Source organism: Phoenix dactylifera, chromosome 4, assembly GCF_051530095.1.
Source record: "Phoenix dactylifera cultivar Ajwa chromosome 4, Ajwa_hap1_PhDact_Kaust_v1.1, whole genome shotgun sequence".
NCBI classification, from domain to species: domain Eukaryota; kingdom Viridiplantae; phylum Streptophyta; class Magnoliopsida; order Arecales; family Arecaceae; genus Phoenix; species Phoenix dactylifera.
In genome coordinates this window covers 39415086-39441556 of record NC_143193.1, presented here as the reverse complement: position 1 = coordinate 39441556, position 26471 = coordinate 39415086, and the positions used below count along the sequence as shown (strand labels likewise).

Below are 26471 nucleotides of genomic sequence, written 5' to 3'. Positions count from 1 at the left end.
TCTATCAGACCTTAAGATTTTAATCTTTTTATCTAGTTGGTTTTCAGCCTCTGCTTTATAGACTTTGAATTTATTTAAGACCTCATTTTTAGCTTTGATAAGATAGAGGTGATAGTATCTAGAAAGGTCATCTATGAAAGTTACAAAATATTTGTTTCCACCCCTTGAGGTTCTCCCTGAGTCACATACATCACTATGTATGAGTTCAAGGAGATCAGAATCTCTACTTACAGAGTGAAAGGGTTTTTTAGGTAATTTGGCCTCTACACATATCTCACATTTATCATTATTCTTAATTTCTGATTTTGGGATTAAATTCAAGTGCATTAATCTTTTAATTGAACTATAGTTTACATGTCCCAGCCTACTATGCCAGACAACAGGAGAGTCAATATGAAGAACAATAGAATTTTCATTCATAGATGGAATAATTACATTGAGTTTAAACAATCCATCACAAAGAAAACCTTTTCCGATGAAAGAGACACCATGGGTTACAACAACTTTATTTGATTCAAAAACAATTCGGTATCCTTGCTGGACAAGCAAGGATCCACTAACTAGATTTCTACGGATGTCTGGAACGTGGTGCACGCCTTGCAGAGTAAGGATCTTCCCAAAGATAAGTGTCAGATCCACTCGTCCCGCTCCAAGCACGCGCGCCACAGCATTATTACCCATGGTCACAGTTCCTCTACATGAGATCTGATAAGATGAAAACCAGGAGCGATCAGAACAAACATGTATACTAGCTCCGGTATCAATCCACCAGTCAAGTGCTAATTGTGTCATGTTAACTTCAGGTATGAAGGAAACAGACCTGATAGCAGTCTCAAAGGAGTTAGCCCCACAGGTCACCATGTTGGCCTGGGCACCAGAAGTGGTAGGACCCTTACTTCTAGGTTGACAAGGAGTAGTGATCTTGTAGAAGCATTGGTTGGCCATATGGTTGGTCCGACCACAGACAAAACAGCAACGAACAGATTCTCCTTCTTTCTCTTTCTTCTGGTTTTGAGAGAAGTTGGGTTTTCTGTTGTTGGGCTGAAAGGAGTTCCTATGGTTGAATGATTTCTTCTTGAAGGACTTGTTGTGGTTGGGACGGAAAAAACGATTCTGATTTTTGGATTTGGGCTTGGATTCAACATTGTTGACTTTGGGCAAAGGATTGGAGGAGTGAGATTTTTCTCTAAGGCGATGTTGTTCTTCAATCCTAATAGAATTTAGGACTTGGGTTAGAGACAGATCACCTTGGGTGTGGCTCAAAGTCTTGGCAAAGTCTGACCAGGTAGAGGGAAGTTTGTCTATAATACAGGCAACTTGGAAAGACTCATCTAAGTGGGTTCCATTTGCCTGGAGTGGAAGAATCAATGTTTCATATTCATGGATTTGATCATTCATAGATTTGGAATCAACAAATTTAAACTTGCTAAAGTCAGAAGCTTTGAATCTCTTTACCTCGGCATCATCAAGTCCATATTTATTTTCTAAGGTATCCCAGAGATATTTGGCACTCTTAGCTATATAATAAATATCATAAAGCCTATCAGAAAGGGCTCCTAGAATTCTATGAAGACAGTGGTAGTTGGTTTCTTCTGGAGTCCTAGTGGAGGATGCATCATCAGAAGGAGCAAGGTTTAGGTTGTTGCGAGTAGAAGGTCGTGAAGCAGATGGGTTAGACCCACCAATGGCGGAGATCAAGCCTAAGGTGGTGAGCCAGAACCGCATTTGATTCTGCCACCTTCTAAAGTTTTGACCATCAAATTTTTCAGGTTTAGCACTAAGATTTTCAGATGCGTGGGAAGCCATTAGTTTGTAGCTTAACACAATTTTGACACCTGTGGAAATGAGAAGGTTTATGTCAAATTATTGCACTGATATTTAAATTGAACTTTAGATGTCTAATTGAAAAATCCAAAGAATAATAGCCAGATCAGCTCCAGATCGGTGGTGGAGCACTTGGCTCACTTAAGTACCAGCCTTTCTTAGGCACGTATGCCTTTTTGACAAGCTTTTCTTAGACACCGTTATTCAATAGATAATTTCACTAGATATCGTTCAATTTTATCCTAAGTGCAATATTAAGCTAGCTCCTATGAATTAACCAATTTCCGAATTTCCGTTTGAATGGAATCTGGAAATTACTCCGTAAGGAGTCCAAATGGAGGTATTAATAAACCTCTTAGAGGTTAAGCAATCTATTATTTTGCTTGAAAAATTAAGTACTAAAGTAAAGCTAGCATAAATGTGTAACAGCTAAAATAGAACAATTTATAATTATACAGCAAAATATTTAATAAATATTGCAATCTAAAATCTAGTGCTAACCGTACATAAACTTTTCTGGATTGTTAGCCTAGATGCACAAATATAATTAAATATTTCTAATATTCAAAAACAATAAATAAGAAGAATAAACTAGCAAATAACTAACTTGACAATATAATAATAAAATGAAGAAAGAGAGAGAAGATGGCCTGTGGATCGAAGCACGCTGATGCGCTGTCCCAGGAAAGTTTATGCCCCCCATGCACGGGTCTGCTGGCACAGATCTCCTAGAGATACGACGACCCAATACAGAACCACGTCTTCCCCGTCAGTGTGCCTCCAGGGAAGAAAGAAGAGCACGTTCACGCTTGCAGATAGCTCAAAAGAAACTTAGAAAAATTATGAGGAGAAGAAAAATTTTCTTTATTTCTTTTCTCCCCAATGATCCCTAGAGCCTTTTTTTTATCTAGACTCTTGAAATAGGGAGAAGAGAAAATTTTGATTGTACTTTGAAATGATCCCTAGAGCCCTTTATATAGGCTCAGGCACGTCAAAAGAAGATTTCCCTCCCGCGGATTGATGACGTGTCTTCTTGTGCTCCTTTGATTCTTCGGCTTATTGCATCTTGGCCGTTCATGCTTCCTTCCTTCTTCGAGGGGCCTTTCCATGTTTGCTCCTGCGCTGGATACATGACACTTGTCATGGTTTGCTTTCATTAGAAATTCTTCCATGTTTGCTCCCTTGCTTGTGCACGGATACTTGCCACTTGGCCGTTAACCAATTTTGGTTTTCAAATTTTAAATTATTTGATTTAATTCAACATCTACTTCATTCACATGCAGCCATTTTTATCAGAAGTAATTTATTTCAGGGGAGACGGATGGGGTAATATCTACTTCATCATCACATGCAGCTATTTTTATCCGAAGAAATTTATCGAAATACATGGAATAGTCATCTTGCATCTCCCGTGTCTTCAACACTCAGATTGTATAGTAAAAGAAAGATCTCTCTTCGAAAATGAATTGATTTGATGTCACAAGTACTAAAGTTTTTGTTCCTTGCTAAGGCGTTCTATCTAAGTTACTAATCTGATTTATCTTTGATATGGTGAATTGCAACTTCATTTCTCTCTCTGAACTATCATGCTATGGCTAAACCTTGCAGAGCTGAGCATTTATTGTAGCTATGAATTCCCAACTTCTTTGAACAACTAAAAATGTTAAAACACAAAACTATTTTAGAATTGTTGTACAATAAAAGTCACCTACCTCATTAATTAAATAACAATTTATTTATGTTCCAATGATTCCAAACTGTACTGATGTGTATAGGTGAATCAATTCTTAAAGGAAAGTTACGATCACGGTGAAGTTTCAGAGTAGTTAATTGTCTGTTTACCATGCTCAGTTTGTCCTGGCTAAATAATGGACTGACTTAAGCTTTGGATTTAGAATAGATTCTTCATTTGTTTCCAGAATATGGTTCAATGCAGGTGTTGCATATGAATAGGAAATATCAAATTTTGAATTAAACTTTTGCTTTATTGGTGTTATTTGAAGTAATTTCTTTCTCTTCAAGTGCCGCCACTAATCTTTTATATATTGTCTCCTTTTGACCATTCCTATGTCCATCATGCGTCCGAAAAATCAGTTAATTGCAGTTTCCTTGGTATGAGATGTTTGTATTTAAAGTAGATCCAGTTGGTCTACCATAGATCTTTTCTCTTATTCTTTTTTTAAGTGCTCTATACTAGTGTGTGATCATACCAATACTAATGCATCGGATCCCTCCAAAACTCCGTAGTTAAGCTTGCTTGGGCGAGAGTAGTAATAGGATGGGTGACCCCTTGAGAAGTCCTCGTGTTGCACCCCTTTTATTTTTGCCCCATTTTTTATTTTTTGATAATATTTATTTTTATTTTTTGGGTTTTTTTGCTTTTTCGCTCCGGATCATTTTTTCGGTCCGAAAACAATCCAAGTTTGGAGACTGGCAGTACCATGCAGCAAAGCGGGACTCATGCGTCGAATCTTGCGCCAGAACGACTCCGACGGCGCGACTGCCCCGGGCCGTCAAGATCTGCTGCTTTGTTATAAAAGGGGTTTCGAAGGATATGTCATTGGTGCGATCATACCAGCACTAATGCACCGGATTCCATCGGAACTCCGCATTTAAGCGTGCTTGGGCGAGAGTAGTACTAGGATGGATGACCCCCCGGGAAGTCCTCGTGTTGTACCCCTTTTATTTTTTGCCTCCTTTATTTTTTGATAATATTGATTTTTAATTTTTGGGCTTTTTGTTTTTTCGCTCCGGATCATTTTTTTGCTCTGAAAATAATGCGAGTCTGGTGACCGGCAGTGCCATGCAGCATAACAGGATCCGTGCGTTGAATCCTGCGCCAGAATGGCCCCGACGGCGCGACTGCCCCAGGCTATCAAAGTTTGCTGCTTTGTTATAAAAAGGAGTTTCGAATGGTATGTCGTGGGTACGACCATACCAGCACTAATGCACCGGATCCAATCAGAACTCCACAGTTAAGCGTGCTTGGTTGAGAGTAGTACTAGGATGGGTGAACCCCTAGGAAGTCCTCGTGTTGCACCCCTTTTATTTTTTGCCCGCTTTTGTACTTTTTGATAATATTTATTTTTAATTTTTGGGCTTTTTGGGCTTTTTGCTTTTCCGCTTCGGATAATTTTTTTCCTCCAAAAATAATCCAAGTCTAGAAACTGGCGGTGCCATGCAGCATAGTGGGACCGCACGTTAAATCCTGCGCCAGAACGGCCCCGACTGCGCGATTGCCCCGGGCTATCAAGGTCTGTTACTTTGTTATAAAAGGGAGTTTCGAAGGATATGTCATGGGTGCGATCATACCAGCACTAATAAACCGGATCTCATCAGAACTCCGCAGTTAAGCGTGCTTGGGCGAGAGTAGTACTAGGATGGGTGACCTCCTGGGAAGTCCTCATGTTGCACCTCTTTTATTTTTTATCCGCTTTTTTATTTTTGATAATATTTATTTTTAATTTTTGGGCTTTTCGCTTTTCCGCTTCGGATCATTCTTTCCCTCCGAAAACAATCCAAGTCTCGAAACTAGCGGTGCAATGCAGCATAGCGGGACCGCGCATTGAATCCTGCGCCAGAATGGCCCCGGCGGTGCGATAGCCTTAGGCAGTTAAGGTCTGCTGCTTTATTATAAAAAGAACTTTCGAAGGGTATGTCATTGGTGCAATCATACCAGCACTAATGCATCGGATCCCATCACTCCTTAGTTAAGCGTGCTTGGGCGAGAGTAGTACTATGATGGGTGACCCCTTGGAAAGTCCTCATGTTGCACCTATTTTATTTTTTGCCTTCTTTTTAATTTTTTGATAATATTTATTTTTAATTTTTGGTCTTTTGGCTTTTTCGCATCGGATCATTTTTTTGCCCCAAAAATAATCCGAGTCTGGAGACTGGCGGTACCACGCAGCATAGCGGGATCCACGCATTGAATACTGTGCCAGAATAGCCCCGACGATGCGACTGCCCCTAGTCGTCAAGGTCGGCCCCTTTTATTTTTTGGAGGAAGTCCTCGTGTTGCACCCCTTTTAATTTTTACCCTTTTTTTTTATTTTTTGATAATATTTATTTTTAATTTTTGGGCTTTTAGCTTTTCCGCTCTGAATCATTCTTTCCCTCCAAAAACAATCCAAGTCTGGATACTGGCGGTGCCATGTAGCATAGTGGGACCGGGCGTTGAATCCTGCGCTAAAACAACCCCGGCAGTGCGGCAGCCCCGGGCAGTCAAGGTCTGCTGCTTTATTATAAAAGGAAGTTTCGAAGGGTACGAAATTGGTTCAATCATACCAGCACTAATGCACCGGATCCAATCAGAACTCTGCAGTTAAGCGTGCTTGGGCGAGAGTAGTACTATGATGGATGACCCTATAGGAAGTCCTCGTGCACCCATTTTATTTTTTGCCCTCCTTTTAATTTTTGATAATGTTTATTTTTAATTTTTGGGCTTTTGGTTTTTACGCACCCGATCATTTTTTCGCCCCAAAAATAATCCGAGTCTGGATACTGGCGGTGCCACATAGCATAGCGGGACCCGCGCGTTGAATACTGCGCCAGAATAGTTCCGGCGGCACGACTGCCCTGGATCGTCAAGGTCTGCTGCTTTGTTATAAAAGGGGGTTTTGAAGGATATGTCATTGGTGCGATCATACCAGCACTAATGCACCGGAACCTATCTAAACTCCTTATTTAAGCGTGCTTGGGCGAGAGTAGTACTAGGATGGGTGACCCCCTAGAAAGTCCTCGTGCCCCCTTTTATTTTTTGCCCGCTTTTTTATTTTTTGATAATATTTATTTTAAATTTTGGGGCTTTTTGCTTTTTCGCTCTGGATCATTTTTTCACTCCGAAAATAATGCTAGTCTGGAGATTGGCAGTGCCATGCAGCATAGCAGGACCTGTGCATTGAATCCTGCACCAGAATGGCCCCGATGGTGCGACTGCCCTGGGCTGTCAAAGTTTGCTGCTTTGTTGTAAAAGGAAGTTTCGAAGGGTATGTCATGAGTGCGATTATATCAGCACTAATGCACCCGATCCAATCAGAACTCCACAGTTAAGCGTGCTTGGGTGAGATTAGTATTAGGATGGGTGAACCTCTGGGAAGTCCTCATGTTGCGCCCTTTTATTTTTTGCCCGCTTTTGTATTTTTTGATAATATTTATTTTTAATTTTTGGGTTTTTTTGCTTTTCTGCTCCGGATCATTTTTTCGCTCTGAAAATAATCCAAGTCTGGAGACTGGCGGTGCCATGCAGCATAGCGGGACCTGCACGTTGAATCCTGCGCCAGAACGGCCCCGATGGTGCGACTGCCCCGGGCCGTCAAGGTTTGCTGCTTTGTTATAAAATGGCGCTTCGAAGAGTATGTCACGGGTGTGGTCATACCAGCACTAATGCACCGGATCCTATCATAACTCCGCAGTTAAGCGTGTTTGGGCGAGAGTAGTATTAGGATGGGTGACCTCTTAAAAAGTCATAGTGTTGCACCCCTTTTATTTTTTAACCCATTTTTTATTTTTTGATAATATTTATTTTTAATTTTTGGGCTTTTTGTTTTTCCGCGCCGGATCATTTTTTTGCACCAAAAACAATCAGTGTTTGGAGACTGGCGGTGCAATGCAGCTTAGTGGGACCCGTGTGTTGAATCCTGCTCTTGAACGGCCCTGACAGCGCGATTGCCCCGGGCCGTCAAGGTCTGCTGCTTTGTTGTAAAAGGAAGTTTCGAAGGATATGTCATTGGTGCGATCATATCAGCACTAATGCACCAGATCCCATCAGAACTCCGCATTTAAGCGTGTTTGGGCGAGACTAGTACTAGGATGGGTGACAACCTGAGAAGTCTTCGTGTTGCACCCCTTTTATTTTTTGCCCCCTTTTTTATTTTTTGATAACATTGATTTTTAATTTTGGGGTTTTTTGCTTTTTCGCTCCGGATCATTTTTTTGCTCTGAAAATAATGCGAGTCTGGAGATTAGTAGAGCCATGCAGTATAGTAGGATCTGTGCGTTGAAACCTGCGCCAGAATGGCCCTGACGGCTTGACTGCCCCGGGCCGTCAAGGTCTGCTGTTTTGTTATAAAAGGAAGTTTCGAAGGGTATGTCATGGATGCGATCATACCGGCACTAACGCACCAGATCCCATCAGAGCTCCACAGTTAAGCGTGCTTGGGAGAGAGTAGTACTAGGATGGGTGAACCTCTGGAAAGTCCTCATGTTGCACCCCTTTTATTTTTTGCCTGATTTTGCATTTTTTGATAATATTTATTTTTAATTTTTGGGCTTTTTGCTTTTCCGCTTTGGATCATTTTTTTCCTCCAAAAATAATCCAAGTCTGGAGACTGGTGGTGGCATACAGCATAGCAAGACTACACGTTAAATCCTGCACTAGAACGGCCCCAACGGCACAATTGCCCTGGGCCGTCAAAGTCTGCTGCTTGTTATAAAAGAGAGTTTCGATTGATATGTCATCGGTGCAATCATACCAGCACTAACGTACCAGATTCCATCAAAACTCCACAATTAAGCATGCTTGGGCAAGAGTAGTACTAAGATGGGTGACCCCCTGGGAAGTCCACGTGTTGCACCCCTTTTATTTGTTGCTCGCTTTTTGGATTTTTGACAATATTTAATTCTAATTTTTGGGCTTTTTTGCTTTTTCGCTCTAGATCATTTTTTTGCTCCAAAAATAATCCGAGTCTGGAGACTGGCGGTGCCATGCAGCATAGCAGGACCAAGCGTTGAATTCTGTGCCAGAATGGCTCCAGCGGCGCGAATGCCGCAAGCCGTCAAGGTCTGCTGCTTTGTTATAAAAGGGCGCTTCGAAGAGTATGTCACGGGTGCGGTCATACCAGCATTAATGCACTAGATCCTATCATAACTCCGCAGTTAAGCGTGTTAGGGCGAGAGTAGTACTAGGATGGTGATGCGGTTGGATCCACTAGACCGCCTCGGACTGAATCATTTGGTTATTTTTGCTTTTGAGTCCTTGATGTTAATTTTGTTTCAGCATAGTCTTGCTCGGGCTAGCCGACTTGACCTTTATTAGAGTCGCTTTGGGTTAGTTGTTTCTTGAATTCAATTAGATCAAGTCAAGTTAAGGGGTCAGGTAGCCACCTATAAATAGATGCGGTGAGCACCTATTTCAGGGGAAAGAATTAATTGAAAGGCTTTTGCCCTAGCTCTCCTTCCTTCTCTCCTCTCTTCTTGCGACGCCTTCCTCCTCTTCCTAGGCCACCGCCCCCTCCTTCGTCCGGCTGCACCACCTCTGTCCCGAGAGACCAGCCACCTTCTCAATCTTCTTCCTCTCCTCCTTGATCCCTACCAGCCTCTACCAACAACTCCATTCCGTCAGATTATCAGCCCGTCCTCCCCTATGCAGTCGTCAGTCGGAGGCTGATATCTCGAGATCCCGACATCGCCTCTAGACCCACGACCTACCATTGGAAAGCTAACGCGGAGACCTACAACATATCCAAAGTAGAGATTGATCTGACGGGTGGATCTTCAAAAATTATGCCTGCAAGCAGATCGAAACCACCCTCTCAGAAATCAAGAAGAGTCAAGAATCTTGAGATACGGATCAAATTCTATCGGATTGCATCAATTTGGTATCAGAGCAGTTCAATTCTTAGCCTTGGAAGATGGTGAACACCCGCTTCACAACCTTGAAGCAGCAAGAAGCGGCATCTTCAGAGGGCGTCGACCCACATCAAGAAGGCTCGCGATCACCCGCGGCCTCGGCGGACCTGAGACCCGATCTTGATTCCACCAACCGTCTCTTAGAGTTCTTGCATGGGAACCAAACAACTATGCAGCAGAGCCAACAGCAATTAATGGAGAAGATGGATACCACGCAACGCCATATCGAGATTGTTGCTGGTGGTCCAAACCGAGAACGATTGGCACAGCGGTGTGAACGGGGTTCCGTTTGAGTTGCCTTGGTTGGTGTTGATTGCGCTCCACCTTCCACCGGGAAACCTGCAAGCAAGCCTCGCACCACCACTGGGGTAGTGGGGGCCCTCCGACGATCAAGTCAGAGGAGATTGGGGGAGAAGGAGAGATAATAGTAGCAAGTAAGAGAATGCTCTGGAAGTTCTTGCTTACCCCCCCTCCTCCTCCCAGCCGCATATATACCAGGCTGGGGGGTCTTTCAGGGGGGTTCGTCATCGTGGGGCACGATGGAGCTGCCACTGACACGGCCGTTACAGGGCGTCGTGGGGCAGCGCTGGGTACGGCCATGACAGGGCGTAGTGGAGCTCCGCCTTGTACGGCTGTTACAGGGGATCGTGGAGCAGCGCCAGATACAACCGTTGCAGGGAGTAGTGGAGCAGGAGGCTGCGGCGTGCCTCTGGGGAATAGCCTGTCGTTGTCGAGGGATGTCCGACTCGGGGTCGGGCTGCGGAGACGAAGATGTCCGACTCGGGGTCGGATTGCTGGATCAAGGGGCAGCCGACTCGGGGTCGGGCTGCGGAGCCGAAGATGTCCGACTCGGGGTCGGATTGCTGGATCAAGGGGCAGCCGACTCGGGGTCAGGCTGCGGAGCCGAAGATGTCCGACTCGGGGTCGGATTGCTGGATCAAGGGGCAGCCGACTCGGGGTCAGGCTGCGGAGCCGAAGATGTCCGACTCGGGGTCGGATTGCTGGATCAAGGGGCTGCCGACTCGGGGTCGGGCTGCGGAGCCGAAGATGTCCGACTCGGGGTCGGATTGCTGGATCAAGGGGCTGTCGTAGTCTTCCTGGGCGCGCGTGCCGGTCACGTGGGGCATGGTGGCTAAGTTCCCCCGTAACAGTAGCCCCCCACTTCCGAGCCTGGAACCAGAAGGGGAACAGGTGAAGGGAGTGATGCTTCGAGATTGCCGCCATCCCTCGGAGAGGCGCGCGCGCTTCGAGCTCCCCGCCTTCTTTATGGCGTATGGCGGTTGTTGCTGACCTGGCAGTCTGAGGATTTCGGCGGACATCCTTCCTTAATGGCGTCGATTCGCCTTTGGGGCGCGAGCGACCCTTCGGCAGCCAGGCATCCTCTGGCGTCACCGAGGCGTCACCCACCTTTCCGCCTATTTAACCGGGGGCCCTCCTCCGTCCGCCTCTCTCTTTACAGACATCTTCGAGTTTCTCCTTTGCGCTGCCGTCATTGCCGTCGGACTGTTCGCTTGCTCCTCCTTTGACGCTCTCGGAGCCGTTCTTCCTTCCCTTCCGGTGAGTTGCCCCATTCTTCAATTTAAGGCTCTCCATACTTTCTCCTTTTGTATTAGTGTACTCCAGTCGTTCCGGTCCTTTCCCCCTTCTTGACCCCGTCCTGACCGTAGATTCACTGGCCATTAGGGATGGGCGAAGTGAGAGCAGACCGCATTAAGTCGGAGCTGGTCGCCGAAGACCTAGATAGGTTCGTGGCTCGATACCACCTTCCCGAGGCCTGCAATGTTACGCTCCCGGGGCCTGAGGAGAGGATGTCCCATCCTCCTCCAGGGAAGGTTGCCATCAATGAGGGCATTCTTCAGGCCGGGTTCCGCTTTCCCCCCTCGGACTTAGTCGTTCAGGTGCTTCGGGGTTTAAGAGTTGCACCGACGCAACTGGTGCCGAACTCATGGCGCGCCCTGACGGCCTTTCAGGTTCTCTGCCGCATGCACGAGGTTCCCGCCACCCTAAATGTCTTTTGGGAATGCTACGGCCTGAGCGGCCACCCCCAGGACAAAGGGTGGTGGTGCTTTGCGGCGCGGCGAGGGTGCGGCCTCGTCAAGGAGGCTCCTACCTCCATTCACGGCTGGAAGGGGCGCTTCTTTTTCGTTGACGCAGATCCCTCTTGGGGAATCAGGGCAACCTGGGAGACGCCGATGAAGTCCCCGATTGGCCTATCGAGGTTGTCGAGGGAGGAATCCGATGGCGTCGCCGTCTTGAAGGGGTTGGTTGCCGAGGGCCGGCTCCCCTCGGTGGCTCGCCTTATTTTCGAGGATACCTTGGTGAACGTCGGTCTGAGCTCGGTCCCCGCTGACCGTGAGCCCGCCACCATTTCTTTTTTAGCTCTTTTCTCCTCTTTCGTCTCGTTCTTTCCTTCAGTTTCTCAACCTCCGACCACCTCGTCCTTTTTGCAGAGATCGACGACGTCATGCGGTCGGACAAGGCAACGGCTGTTGGTAGGACGTCCCTACTGGAAGCAGTCCGGAGGAAGAAACGAGCTCCTCCGAGCGGGGCCCCACCGACAAAGAAGTCCCGCCGGCAGGCGACTCCGACGCCGACAGACGGGTCCGGACCCACCGATCAGGGGGACGCCGCGGGCGCGGACCGGCAGTTGACGCTGTATCAGCCCTCTGATGCCGAGACTACCGTTTTTCCGGAGGCATCACCCGGGCGCGCCCGAGATGGACGGGTCGGACGTGATCGGTCCCCAGCCCAGCCTTCGACTCGGTCGGCTCCGGATGATACGAGGAGGGACGCGCCGAGGCCCCGGCCGAGCGGGACCCTGTCAATTCCAGGGGCGGTCCCCGCCCCGAGCATGGTCAGCATGACTCTTCCCCAAGCGATGGGTAAGGGTAAGGCTGCAGAACCACCGTCCGACTCCGGGGAGAAGTCGGGGTCGGCCTTCACTTTCGCCGGCGCCCGAAATCTCATCGAGACGGTGCTGCTGGAGAAGACCGCAGGCAGGTCCGGGAGATGAGGGTCCCTGACGTTGGGGCTGCCAGCTGCGTCTGTCTCATGTCGGTGAGTGTTCTTTTGGTCGCTTTCATTATTTATAGGCTCTGTTGACCCCCGCCTGACGCCCTCGTTTTTCCTATCTCTTAGCTCGCCCAGTACATGATCCGCCTGGAGGAGTGCTACGAGGAACAGGCGAGGCTTCTGGCGAGGGCCGAGAGCCAACTGAAGGCAGTAGAGGAGGGAGGTCAGGCTGCGGCGGGGAGGACGACCAGGGACCTCGAGATGAGGCTCCAGGTGGCCGAAGAGCGGGCACTCGGCTTCGTCACCCTCGAGAAGCAACTGTTGGAGGCTCAGGAGCAACTTAAGGTTGCCTCGGGTCTCGAGGGCGAGATCAAGAAGGCGGAGGAGCGGGCCGAGAAGCAGTCCCGGAAGGCTGCCGACTACCGGGAGAGGTGGGAGAAGGCCCAGCGGTCAGCCGACAACGCCCGCAACCAAACCCGGTCTCTTGAAGCCAAGCTGGGCGAATTGGAGTCGGCCTTGGAGAAGTCCCGCGCGAGCGACCAGGAGCTTCATTCGCGCCTGGAGGAGGCTGAGGCTGCTCGCATTGCTGCCGAGGCGAAGCACAAGGAGGCTCAGGCTGATCTGCTGAGGGTCTCCTCCGAGGCGGACGACCGGATTGTGGCGAAGGTCTTGGAGGCGAAAGCTCAGATTATGGAGCGGGCAGAGGCGGCGCTGGCCGAGAAGAGTGCGGAAATCAGGCGTCAGGCGGTACAGGCTTATCGTCAGTCCGCCGAGTTCACCCGTGATATGTCGGAGGCGGTACAGGCCTATCGTCAGTCTGACGAGTTCGTCCGTGACATGTCGGACGCGGGGTCCGACTCCTTTATCTTAGGCTTCGAGGAAGGCCTGACAAGGGTGTCGGCTAAGTACCCCGAAATTGACCTGAGTGGGATCTCTCTTCTAGACTCCTCTCCGGCGCCATTGCCTGCTGATTCTCCAACCGCCTCCCTACCCCCTGCGGACGTGCCCGGCGTTCCCGACCCGGGGGTTCCTCCAAGCTGACCTTCTGTATTTTTGTTCTTTTCTTTGTGTGTTGGCATTTTGCCAAGTTGTATGGGTCTCGGCCCTGAAACAATGAAAGTTAATGCAAATAGAGTTTCTTCATTTCACTTTCGTCCTTCTTCTTTTTAACTCTTGGTAGCGTCTCGCTGACTCCCGACTCTTGAAATTCTTCCGGCGCTAGGCCAGGCATCCGAGGGTTAGGCCTCAGGAAATTCTTCCGGCGCTAAGCCAGGCATCCGAGGGTTAGGCCCCAGGAGATTCTTCCGGCGCTAAGCCAGGCATCCGAGGGTTAGGCCTCAGGAAATTCATCCGGCGCTAGGCCAGGCATCCGAGGGTTAGGCCTCAGGAAATTCTTCCGGCGCTAAGCCAGGCATCCGAGGGTTAGGCCTCAGGAAATTCGTCCGGCGCTAGGCCAGGCATCCGAGGGTTAGGCCTCAGGAAATTCTTCCGGCGCTAAGCCAGGCATCCGAGGGTTAGGCCTCAGAAAATTCGTCCGGCGCTAAGCCAGGCATCCGAGGGTTAGGCCTCAGGAAATTCGTCCGGCGCTAGGCCAGGCATCCAAGGGTTAGGCCTCAGGAAATTCTTCCGGCGCTAAGCCAGGCATCCGAGGGTTAGGCCTCAGGAAATTCTTCCGGCGCTAAGCCAGGCATCCGAGGGTTAGGCCTCAGGAAATTCTTCCGGCGCTAAGCCAGGCATCCGAGGGTTAGGCCTCAGGAAATTCTTCCGGCGCTAAGCCAGGCATCCGAGGGTTAGGCCTCAGGAAATTCCGTTCGTTGGTCGGCCAAGGCTGGCGCAAGCCGAGGCGACCGGTCGGGGCTTCAGGCTAGTCTGCTCCCGGGATGATCATCGGGTTAGCCTGGCATCCGAGGGCCGAGCCTCGGAAAATTCCGCTCGTTGGTCGGCCAAGGCTGGCGCAAGCCGAGGCGACCGGTCGGGGCTTCAGGCTAGTCTGCTCCCGGGATGATCATCGGGTTAGCCTGACATCCGAGGGCCGAGCCTCGGGAAATTCCGCTCGTTGGTCGGCCAAGGCTGGCGCAAGCCGAGGCGACCGGTCGGGGCTTCAGGCTAGTCTGCTCCCGGGATGGTCATCGGGTTAGCCTGGCATCCGAGGGCCGAGCCTCGAGAAATTTCGCTCGTTGGTCGGCCAAGGCTGGCGCAAGCCGAGGCGACCGGTCGGGGCTTCAGGCTAGTCTGCTCCCGGGATGATCATCGGGTTAGCCTGGCATCCGAGGGCCGAGCCTCGGGAAATTCCGCTCGTTGGTCGGCCAAGGCTGGCGCAAGCCGAGGCGACCGGTCGGAGCTTCAGGCTAGTCTGCTCCCGGGATGATCATCGGGTTAGCCTGGCATCCGAGGGCCGAGCCTCGGAAAATTCCGCTCGTTGGTCGGCCAAGGCTGGCGCAAGCCGAGGCGACCGGTCGGGGCTTCAGGCTAGTCTGCTCCCGGGATGATCATCGGGTTAGCCTGGCATCCGAGGGCCGAGCCTCGGGAGTCCGACGGCGGCCTCCTTGCTCCGGTGGGCGGCCGCCTCCTCGGCGTCCGCATACTGGTTCGCCCGGGACAACAGCTCCGGGAAGCTCCGCGGCAGGCGTTTGTCCAGGGAGAAGGTGAGTCTGCCCTTTCGGAAGCCACGCTTCAGGGCTGAAAGAGCCACCTCCTGGCTCAGGTTCCGGACTTCCAGCGTAGCCTTGTTGAAGCGGGTAAGATAATCCCGCAAGCTTTCTCCCTCGTTTTCCAAACCGAGAACGATTGGCACAGCGGTGTGAACGGGGTTCCGTTTGAGTTGCCTTGGTTGGTGTTGATTGCGCTCCACCTTCCACCGGAAAACCTGCAAGCAAGCCTCGCACCACCACTGGGGTAGTGGGAGCCCTCCGACGATCAAGTCAGAGGAGATTGGGGGAGAAGGAGAGATAATAGTAGCAAGTAAGAGAATGCTCTGGAAGTTCTTGCTTACCCCCCCTCCTCCTCCCAGCCGCATATATACCAGGCTGGGGGGTCTTTCAGGGGGGTTCGTCATCGTGGGGCACGATGGAGCTGCCACTGACACGGCCGTTACAGGGCGTCGTGGGGCAGCGCTGGGTACGGCCATGACAGGGCGTAGTGGAGCTCCGCCTTGTACGGCTGTTACAGGGGATCGTGGAGCAGCGCCAGATACAACCGTTGCAGGGAGTAGTGGAGCAGGAGGCTGTGGCGTGCCTCTGGGGAATAGCCTGTCGTTGTCGAGGGATGTCCGACTCGGGGTCGGGCTGCGGAGACGAAGATGTCCGACTCGGGGTCGGATTGCTGGATCAAGGGGCAGCCGACTCGGGGTCGGGCTGCGGAGTCGAAGATGTCCGACTCGGGGTCGGATTGCTGGATCAAGGGGCAGCCGACTCGGGGTCAGGCTGCGGAGCCGAAGATGTCCGACTCGGGGTCGGATTGCTGGATCAAGGGGCAGCCGACTCGGGGTCAGGCTGCGGAGCCGAAGATGTCCGACTCGGGGTCGGATTGCTGGATCAAGGGGCTGCCGACTCGGGGTCGGGCTGCGGAGCCGAAGATGTCCGACTCGGGGTCGGATTGCTGGATCAAGGGGCTGCCGTAGTCTTCCTGGGCGCGCGTGCCGGTCACGTGGGGCATGGTGGCTAAGTTCCCCCGTAACAGAGATGATGTTGCAACTATTGCTAAATCAGCGGCAAGAAACTCCACTGGGGATGTTCCACGTCGGACCCGGGTGGAATCTCCGGCCCCTGCCTGTGGATGACCAGGACGGAGGGGACCCCCTCCTTGCGAGCTTCTCCTTCCCAACCCACCAGAGGAGACGTGGCTGGACCAAGGAGGAAGATCGACCTAGACCCCGACCCGAGCTCATACCGATTGGCGCACGCGCTAGGGCTCGGGGGCTGAGCCCGATTGGCATCGATGACGGGTCAGATATGGAGGATGTGTTGGAAATTGTGTCCCAAAACCAATTTATTAATTGTAAAAAATTGGATTATGTATATGTTTTATTAAAATGAATAAAAATTTATTCTAGCATTTTTGTATTCATCACAAGTGTTACATCTTCAAATTGAACTCCTGTGTATTGTGATGAAGTCCTTAGGACTAATTTAGTGGATAAAGAAGGTTTTATCATTTAGTCCTTAAACCAGTCTGTGACCAAATGATGAGCTGTCAATTGGACGATAGCTATGTCAAGTATAGGTCGTTGTGTGTCATTTAGTTGGTTGTCCTCTTAAACCAAGAAGTGTGGAGACAGTGTATGGCATACAGGTGAGATGTAGGAGTATCGTCACTGAACAGTGACTCACCTACGGAGCACTCCACTATCGGGAGTTAGCTCGCGAAGCGTATGGGCATAAGTACCCCTTAGACCTGAGACTATCACGGTGACTTGCAAGCAACTCACTGTACTTAGGCACTAGACGACCTGAATTTCTAATTTAGGGATCCGAAGGATGCTGGGTGCAGCCATGTACTCGCGAAGTTTGTGTATGAGTCAAGATGGGATTGACCACTCTAGATTATAGGAGTTGATGTCTCGCTGTATTTCAATTCAGTAAAATCATGGTCAGGGTAAATCAAGTGATAGGTCACTTGATTTGATTAATTGAAATACACTATGGATGACCGGACCTAGAGTTCGACAATCCACTCTGAGGTCATCTTGAGCATCGATGTGTTAGATGTATGCCCTAGAAGCCAATCTGACTGACACATTGTTAATTCTAGGAACATAATTTTGTACTTGACTATTTATTATTGAATAAATAAAAAGCATCTTTTCATTCATATTATTTATGTGTCTATGAATCGTCCAAGAAATTAATAAGATGATGATGCATATTCTCAAGAGTTGAAAATTTGAGCCATGTATCATTGGTGATTAATTTCTAAATGCTCATGATCAATGGATCATCATGAGGACGGTGATCGATCCGATCAGTGCACAGATCACTTTCCTTCTGGATGGACGAGACTTGAGTCCACAGTGTAGGGACACTGAAATGATAGTGCAGGTGTTTGTTAGAGAACAAGGGTACTGAGCGTGACCAAGACAAGAAGTCACTTGGATGTCTATCCACTCGTCAGTGACTTGCTTGATGTTGCAGTAGTATGACTGGTCCTTTGACCTGCGGTGCTTCAGCTACTCACAGTGAGGTTATTGTAGTTTGACTACACGTATACATGGTCTCTAGTCATATGGGTCCTTGTAGTGTAGATTGGCTGCAGTAAGTTCACTGTAGGAGTAGGGTATGCACTTACATGGAATCTATCGACCTTGATAGAAGAGGAGTGATCCTATGTGATTTGTTAGACTGAGTTCTAAGACCTTGGCCAGGGCAGTAATATAAAGTGGAGAAAGAGTTTTCCACTATCGAACTCGAGTCAAATAAATCTTGATATATGACAGACGAAGGGGTTTGACGAGTTATCCATGACCTCCGTCCTGTAGGGATCCACGATAGAAAGACTGTATCACATGATAACTGCACCTAGAGGTTCATCATTCTATTCTGCTGGATAGCCACTACATGCTGCTAGGTGTCACTGGTGGATGGTGGGACTCATAGAAATTATCTCGATGATCGATAAGCCCTAATGAGTAGAGTTGGAATCGTTCCGACCCATTGAAAGGAGTTTTCAATGATATTGTGATAGAGATCACAATATATCTCATTACCAGTCAGAGTAGAACCTATGGGGTCACACACACTAGAGGCATTGACCGATCCGATGGTTGAATCGTGATTAGGAATCACAAGTAATCAATTTGATTGATAATAAGCTGAAGAAGGAACAAAGAGAATTAATTAATTGGACTTAAAACAAGAGTCCTACTTGGAGTAGGATTCCTAGAGTCCTAATTGGATTAGGACTAGGAATCCTACTTGGACTGAGATTTCTACTTGGACTGGGATTCCTACTTGGACTGGAAATCCTATTTGGAGTAGGACTGGGATTCCTACTTGGAGTAGGATTCCTACAATCCTAATTAGATTAGGAGTTTTGAATTAAATTTGGATTCCTACTTGGAGTAGGATTCCTAGAGTCCTAATCGGATTAGGACTTTGAATTCAAATTAGAGTCCTAATTGGATTAGGACTAGAATTAAACAAGTCCTAATTGGATTAGGATTTCTTAAGTCCTAATTAATTATTAATCTAATAAATCAACATGACTCCTAATTGGATTAGGATTGAAGAGTTCAATTGAGTCATGGTTCATTCAGGTTCTAATTGGATTAGGACTAGCATAGATTGAACCCAATTGATTCATGATTTGGGCTAAACCAAATAGGAGCCCTAGATGCCTTTATAAGGCTTTGAAAGGAGGTGCCCTAATGATAAGTGAAGCCCTCCTCCTCTCCATCACGTGGCCACCCTCCTCTCCTCTCTTTTCAGCCACCAACAACAAAGGGAAGAAAAGGATCTTGGTGGCCTCCTTCTTCCTCCACCGTTTGGTTCCAATGCAAGGAAGAAAAAGAAGGCTGCAGGGCTTCGTTCCTCTTCTTCTCTTCATCCTTCTTCTTCCTCCTCCCAAGCACAATCAAGGATTGATTGAAAGGGAGGATATCAGCCATCAAAGTTATCTCTGCAAGGGAGCTAGCACCCCGGGGAGATAGAAAGCTTGGATCGGTTTTTTGCTTCGTGTGGATACCCGCAGAGGCCGGGCACTTGAACAGCTTCAAGCGAACCTTCATCCTAAACCACGATCATCAGTTTGCGGTGATCATCTATCCGCACAAAGGTGAAGATCTGATCTTCCTAATGTTTCTAAAAAGTTTTTAATCCTTATCTATCTACGAACGGTTTTTGAACAACGTTCATGCGATGAACGGTTGATCCCGCGCATGCCTCTTCCGCTGCATCTGAATTTTTTTTGAATTTTCAGCGGCACATCGGGGTTTCTAACAGTGGTATCAGAGCCTAGGCATCGTAAATTAAGGTAAGGATTAATTATTAATAGGCTTATTAGATCTGAAAATTGAAAGATTATGCATGCTGAAAATTTTCTGCATGCAGATTTTTTCTAGGGTGCTGATTTTTGCATGCTGATTTTTATGTGATAAGATGATGATTCTAATTGCATTGTTAATGAGATTACAAAGTTTGGAATCATGATTAGCATGATCAGCAACCTATGTCATGATAATCAGTTAGTTTTCAGATCTGAAAATTATAATTGCTGCATGTGGTGATGATCATAGGATTCAAACCCTTTTGGTATTAAATGTAAAGACCTGCGATGTGATCTGCAATGTCATGTAATTTTTCAGATGCTTGCATGCATCTTATTTGATATTTTGAGAGGCCTGCGTGCCTCCTAAAAGAAGATGTAATTTATTATTATTTTTATTTTACATCTGGTTGTATTTCTGTGATGTGATGTACGTCAACGATCAAGTTGAAGACAAGGCATGAGATGAACAGGGGTCTAAGCGGTTGATGGCGATTGGATCAAGAGTTGATCAAGGATCGAATCAAGGAGGCTTGGAACCAATTCAAGAGTTGAATACCAGTTGATCGATTGACGTGCATGTGCTTGTAATACGACCTAACTAGAATCCATGATCATCACCTATTTAAAGTTTAGCTTTAATTATTGCTGCGATTATAACTGCCTGCAATGTGCCGTTTGCATGTGATGTGAATGAGAGTCGGGTAGATAGGTTTACATGTGATGTAGCAAACCCAATTAAGACCTAAATTAAAACGTCCTCAATCAAGTCGAGAGTGAACCAACATGAGCAAGTCATATTAGATTAATTGATCTAATTGGTGTCTAGGAAAGCATGAAAGGTGGTTACTTAATTAGGACCTTACTCTCTGAGTAAGGGGAGCCTCCCACCTGCTTACCTTGCCAATTGTTCGATTACCTCTTATGAAAAGCTCAAGGTTGCAAACACTAAGACCTGATTAACCAATATTAAGTCAATAGGTCTTCCACTGTAGTAGAGCTGCTAAAGCCTTTCTGATGTTGATTTGTCTCGGCTGGATACAGTGGTCAAGTTGCATCGGGATGCTGGACCTCTCTATAGACATGAGATGTTGTAGGATAAAGGTGGGGTTGGGCACCAATAACTGTTAGGTGAGGACCCAATGACGACTTTATTCCTACGGTTATACGGTGGGTCTGACTTAACTAAGAAATGGGACCAATAACTGTTAGGTGAGGTTTTCATGGCTTAGAGACCAAGTTGCACTGCAACATGCTTGAGAAGCATTGTACAAGAGTTGTACATTCATCAATCTATGTGTCACCAATAACTGTTAGGTGAGGTGGCATGTAAATCGGTGGGACCGCAGTACCCACTAGAAACCCTAGTCGTGTGGGATTTCCGTTTTTCTACCAGGGGAGTGTGAGGAATTCGAAAAAATAGTGGGAGTTACATTTGTTCTAAAAGACCTTAGAACAGATTAGGATCAAGTATAAAAGTCTAACTAGAATCTTTACTCTCTGAGGATTATAAAGTCAGCTTATAGACTCTTAACTCATATCCTATAGAACAACCGTTTGACCAAACCCAATTATAAAGACTGGCTCAGCAAATTTCAAAAATAATTTTGAATTATGAAATTAGGGTATGTGCTAGACCATGGAATCCCCATGTTACCAATCTGTCCGATCACTGATCAGCGTAAGAAGCATGCTAAAGTGGATGAACAATGACAATAAGGTTAGGTGCTGCACAATGGCATCCATGTCCAATGAATTACAATGCCAGCATGAGAACATGAAGACTGCCAGGAACATATTAAATCACCGGCAAGAGTTGTATGGCGATCAGAGTCGCGCAGCATGTTTTGAAGTGTCCAAGAGGCTCTTCAAGGCAAAAGATGCGCGATGGACAGTCTGTCTATGATCATGGTTTGACCATGATAAAGGACTTAGAGAAGCTTGAGAAGCTCGGCATGACCATGCACAAGGAATTGCAAACGGATTTGATCCCACAATCCCTTTTAGCTTCATATGAACAGTTTATAGTAAATTACCATATGAACAAGATTGTATGCACCAAAATAGAATTGTTAAATAAATTGGTAACTAACTTAGGGACCTTGAAGAAGTTCAAGGGGCATCGTTTTCGCTGTCAAGTTGGTTTCTACTTTCAAGAGATAGTCTATTTGGAAGAAGAAGAAGCCTGCAAAGAAGCAGAGATCTAAGAAAACACCAAGTAAGGAAGTTCCAAGAAAAAGGCCAATTGCAAGGAAAAGTGTTTCCATTGCATCATGGACGGCCATTGGAAGAGGAACTGTCCTATATACATGGGAAGCATAAAGAACATGAAGGGTGACAGACCTTCAGAAGGTTTGTCAGATATGCTCAGGATACTTAGGGACTGTTACCTATTGCGAGCAGAAATTTGATTTCTGTATTTTATTTAGCACAGAAAGATTTTTATTTATTTGAAAATTAAATTGATTCAACATGGTTTTAAGATTGACAGTCTCTATCACATACATATGGATGTATCTGTAAATATATCTGAGCAAACAGTGAATACCATAGGATCTAATGAGATAAATCTAAAGTATTTATGGCACCTCAGGCTTGGCCATATAGGAGAAAACAGAATAAACAAATTGGAGAAACATGAGCTTTTGGGCTCATTGACTTTCGAGTCATATTTGATTTGTGAATTCTGCCTTCAAGGAAAGATGGCCAAATTATCCTTTGTAGGACACAGGGAGGTCCACTGAAATACTTACCCTAGTTCACACTGATGTGTGTGGCCCATTCGATGTGCAGGCTAGGGGTTGTAATTTTTACTTCATTTTACCGATGATTACTCACGGTATGGATATGTGTATGAGACACAAATATGAAACTTTTGAAAGGTTCAAAAAGCTTAGATATGAAGTAGAAAAATAAGCACAAAAACTCATTAAGGTTCTTCAATCAGATCGAGGAAGTGAATACCTTAATGGAGAGTTCCGTGATTATCTCAAGGAGAATGGTATAGTTTCATAATGGACTCCTCCTGGAACACCTCAGCTCAATGGAGTGTCAGAGAGGAGGAATCGGACTCTATTGATATGGTCCAGTCCATGATGAGCTTCACTGATTTACCCTTATTTCTTTAGATAGATGCCCTATTTTCAGCTATTTACTTGTTGAATAGAGTTTCCTCTAAATCCGTTCCTACCACACCGTATGAGATATAGCATGGTAAGAAACCAAGTCTTGGTCATCTCAAGATTTGGGGATGTCTGGCCCACGTCAAGAGACTACAGGCGGACAAACTAGAGGCTAGGACCATTGTTGCCCAAGGTGACAAGCCAAGAGGGGGGGTGAATTGGTTTCTCTTAATTTTAACTATCTTACTTATGTTAAATGATGAGTTAGTGGAATTAAACAAATCACAATACAAACAACAAGAAGTATAGTAGTTCGGTGCTCTCCTTAGCACCTACGTCCACTCCCCAAGCGACCCCTTGGGAATTCACTATAATCCCGCGGATTACAGTTGGATTGTTTTTCGGGCTCACAATCCAAAAACCTTTACACTTTGGTTTTCCGGGATCACCAAAAATCTATGTTGGTTTTACGGGCTCACCAACGAACCTTCACAATTGGTTTTATGGGTTCACCAACAACCTACGTTGGTTTTACGGGCTTACCAACAACCTACGTTGGTTTTACGGGTTTACCAATAACCTATGTTGGTTTTACGGGCTTACCAACAACCTACGTTGGTTTTACGGGCTTACCAACAACCTACAATGTTGGTTTTACGGGCTTACCAACAAACCTTACAACAAGGAGTTTAATAAACAAAGTAAGAAGATTTAAGCTCCTAGATGAGCAAATATAACAATATAATCTACAAAGAAGAGTTTAGAGAATAGTTATCGCTTGATGTGACTTCTCTCTTCTTTGTCAAGGATGCTTCACTCTTCAAGGGTGGATGGAGCTCTTAATGACTCTTGGAATCTGCTCAACCACTTTCTTTTGACTCTTGAATGAAGCTCTTGGATGAAGCTTGCCTTGCTAGGGTTCTCTCTTGAATGCACTTGATGTATTTTCCAAAGCTTACTTCCTCTGATGAATACTCCCTCTTAAATACTTCTCCAAACTCCAAATAGTCCTACCTGACCGTTGGATTGAAGAAACTAGCCGTTTATAGCCGTTGGGAGTCCAAAAAGCACTTCTGCACAACTAGCCGTTATGCTTCTGCCCGTGCTTGGGTCGACCCAAACTTTTCTTGGGTCGACCCAAACCTTGGGTCAGCTCAAACTTTTTCTTGGGTCGACCCAACCTTCAGAAACACAGAAACTTGGAATTCATCTTTCCTTCACTTGGGTCGACCCAACCTTTCCTTGGGTCGACTCAAGGTTCAGTTGGGTCGACTCAACTTCTTCTTGGGTCGACCCTCTCAGTAAATCCAGAGAACCATTTTCTGAGTTGTTTTGAGGATCTTGATGTTTGGGTCGACTCATGCTTTCCTTGGGTCGACCCAACACACTGTTCATCTGTGCCATTTTTGCAGAAGTGTGCCAAATGATTTCTTGATGTGCCGGGGTCGACCCAATCATCCTTTGGGTCGACTCAATCCACACTTTGCTGCATCTCAAGGTTAGATTCATTCAAATAAACAATGAAATGTATCTATATCAATTTAAACAAATATACTGAGAGTAACAGACTTAAGAATGTAGTATCGATTTAACTTATAACATACTCTAGATAATTGCTTGTTAATCATCAAAATAACACTATCATCCTCAATCTCCCCCTTTTTGATGATTACAAAATAAAGAGTATGAGCCTATTGATACTGAAAGAGTAGATGCCCTACAAGCCAATCGCAATATGTATTGTGAAGGATTTTCTTTTGATTTTCTAAATCATGTACATGACATTTAATATAAATAAAGGCATTGTGTTTCATCATATGCTGTTGATTATATTTGTGATGAACCTCTTAGATTAAGACAATGATTTTGAGGCTATGATGAGATCATACTAGCGAGACCTAAAATCTTAAAATCCTAATCTTAAATATTCCCAGTCATTGGTACATTGAGTCGAGGATCAATGTTTACCGGAAAGACTGGCACATCTTATGTATGCTCGATGCAGAGGGTGATTGATCTCACAATCACTTGTGTGGAGACACTAATACAAAGATGTGGGTGCTCATTAGAGAAATGAGTTCACTGAATTGACCTACAAAGAAAAATCTTATGAAGTCTTACTTACATGTCAAAAGATGATTCTCTTAGTGGGAGTTGTGCAACTGATCCTTTGACCTGAGATCACCATAGTATCTTGTGCACATAAATCCATATTTTGGTTTCCACTCATTCATGACAATAAGTTATGTACGAGGTCTTCTGGATATGGTGGAATGTGTACGAAGGTTATGAGTAGGTCAACAAGGAATTAATCACTTCTAGTAAGAGAAGATCGCATCCTATTTATTCTAATCATATGATAATTCAGAAAGTCTTTGATCAAAGCACAATGAAAATTAGAAAGAGTTTCTAATATTTCATTATTCGAATTATCATTAGAAGATTGAGAAATATATGAATATAAAATTGAGTTTGACATATATTCATACTCATATACATATTCGGGATGCAGTTTGATTAAAGGATTGAATTGCACGGTAACTTGCCACTGAAGGGTATTTTTGGTATTTCCACCAAATTCCATATTTTCCGGGTAGACATGACACGTTGCTAGACGTCAATCTTGTCTTATAGGTTTGATCGAATTAAAGAGTTTAATTCGATCACCAATTAGAAAGGATTCTAATTGTTAAGTTTGGGTTCGCGCAGTTTGGACTTAAATCGATTAGAAGAGTTCTAATCAAGTTGGGTCAACTTGCACTCACACCTATTGCTGGCTAAGTATGGAACCCAATGGGTCACACACAAGAAAACTTATTAAGGGTCTAATTGGATTAGATCATGTTTGCAAGATAGACATCCTAGCAGGTGTTGCAAACCCTTAGCTCTTGATTCGAATTGGATTCGAATCTGATTCTTAATTGATCTAATTTGATTAGATCATCTTCTAATATGGGTTAGCCAAGAGTTGGCACCTAATTGGCTTGGTTTGAGTCTAATTGGATTAGATTTAATAAATCATTCAATCTAGACCGTTAGATCTTGATCTACCGTTGGATGAAGACATAATGGAGAGTTGGTTTAACCCAATTGGATTGGGTTAGAGGATGGCTATCATAATTGACCATTGGATCTTAATCCCACCATTGGATGAAGACATAATGGGTCAAGTAAATGGCGCCTTGCATTGGAGCCCTTGGATCATCATCATGAAAGATCAAGAGGTGAGGCATGATGGACATGTGATTAGCATGTGATGTTGACTTGGTCAAAATATGGCACCACATGAAAGGACATATCATTTGATACACCTCTTCACTTGATCTGCACCTCCTCTTATTTGATATGGCCCTTAGATGATGTCCTTTCATGAAAGGATGTGTGGATGGGATGCATCCCTTGGAGATGCATCCCTACACCTATTATAAATAGGCTAGCACTCCATGGGTTTCATCATTCCAACTCCACCCCACTCCTCTCTTCTTTCTTTCTTACATTAGTTTCTTTCTTTCTAGCATTGCTTCTAGTGTGTCCTAAGCCAAGACAAGGTGGTCTTCTTTAGGACAAAAGGATTAGAAGTAATTTTAGAAGGTTAAAGAAAAATAGAAAGAAAGGAAAGCAAGCCATTAGAGTTCTTTAAAAATTCTGCATTAAGGATCAAAGTCTTTGGAGCTTAAGACTTAAATCAAGTTTTCGTGTGGATCAACGTTGGAGGGTGAACACTTGGGCACCTAGTGGAAATTCTGCATATTGGATTAGCGCTAGAGGTATTCTTCTATTTCTGCATTTATATTATATTATTTGATTGCTTCCATTAAGGTGATCTTGGCTTATAAGGGTTTTATGTTAAGAAACTTTATCAAGAAATTTTTAAAATTCCTAACTTCCGCTGCGCATTATAACATG

At 46.0% G+C, this 26471-nt stretch overlaps 1 non-coding gene and 8 pseudogenes across 1 annotated transcript; all 9 read left to right on the top strand.

The window, feature by feature from the left end:
* Positions 1-4020: 4020 nt before the first annotated feature.
* On the top strand, positions 4021-4139 carry LOC113461345 (5S ribosomal RNA; annotated as a pseudogene).
* A 246-nt stretch (positions 4140-4385) lies between these two features.
* Positions 4386-4504, top strand: LOC120106435 (5S ribosomal RNA; annotated as a pseudogene).
* A 244-nt stretch (positions 4505-4748) lies between these two features.
* Positions 4749-4867, top strand: LOC120106436 (5S ribosomal RNA; annotated as a pseudogene).
* Positions 4868-5122: 255 nt separating this feature from the next.
* Positions 5123-5241, top strand: LOC120106433 (5S ribosomal RNA). The gene has a single exon (XR_005508586.2). It is a non-coding gene; the product is annotated as a 5S ribosomal RNA (ribosomal RNA).
* A 1580-nt stretch (positions 5242-6821) lies between these two features.
* LOC120106438 (5S ribosomal RNA) lies at positions 6822-6940 on the top strand (annotated as a pseudogene).
* Positions 6941-7187: 247 nt separating this feature from the next.
* LOC120106439 (5S ribosomal RNA) lies at positions 7188-7306 on the top strand (annotated as a pseudogene).
* Positions 7307-7553: 247 nt separating this feature from the next.
* On the top strand, positions 7554-7672 carry LOC120106437 (5S ribosomal RNA; annotated as a pseudogene).
* Positions 7673-7919: 247 nt separating this feature from the next.
* Positions 7920-8038, top strand: LOC113462193 (5S ribosomal RNA; annotated as a pseudogene).
* A 245-nt stretch (positions 8039-8283) lies between these two features.
* LOC113462194 (5S ribosomal RNA) lies at positions 8284-8402 on the top strand (annotated as a pseudogene).
* Positions 8403-26471: the final 18069 nt, after the last annotated feature.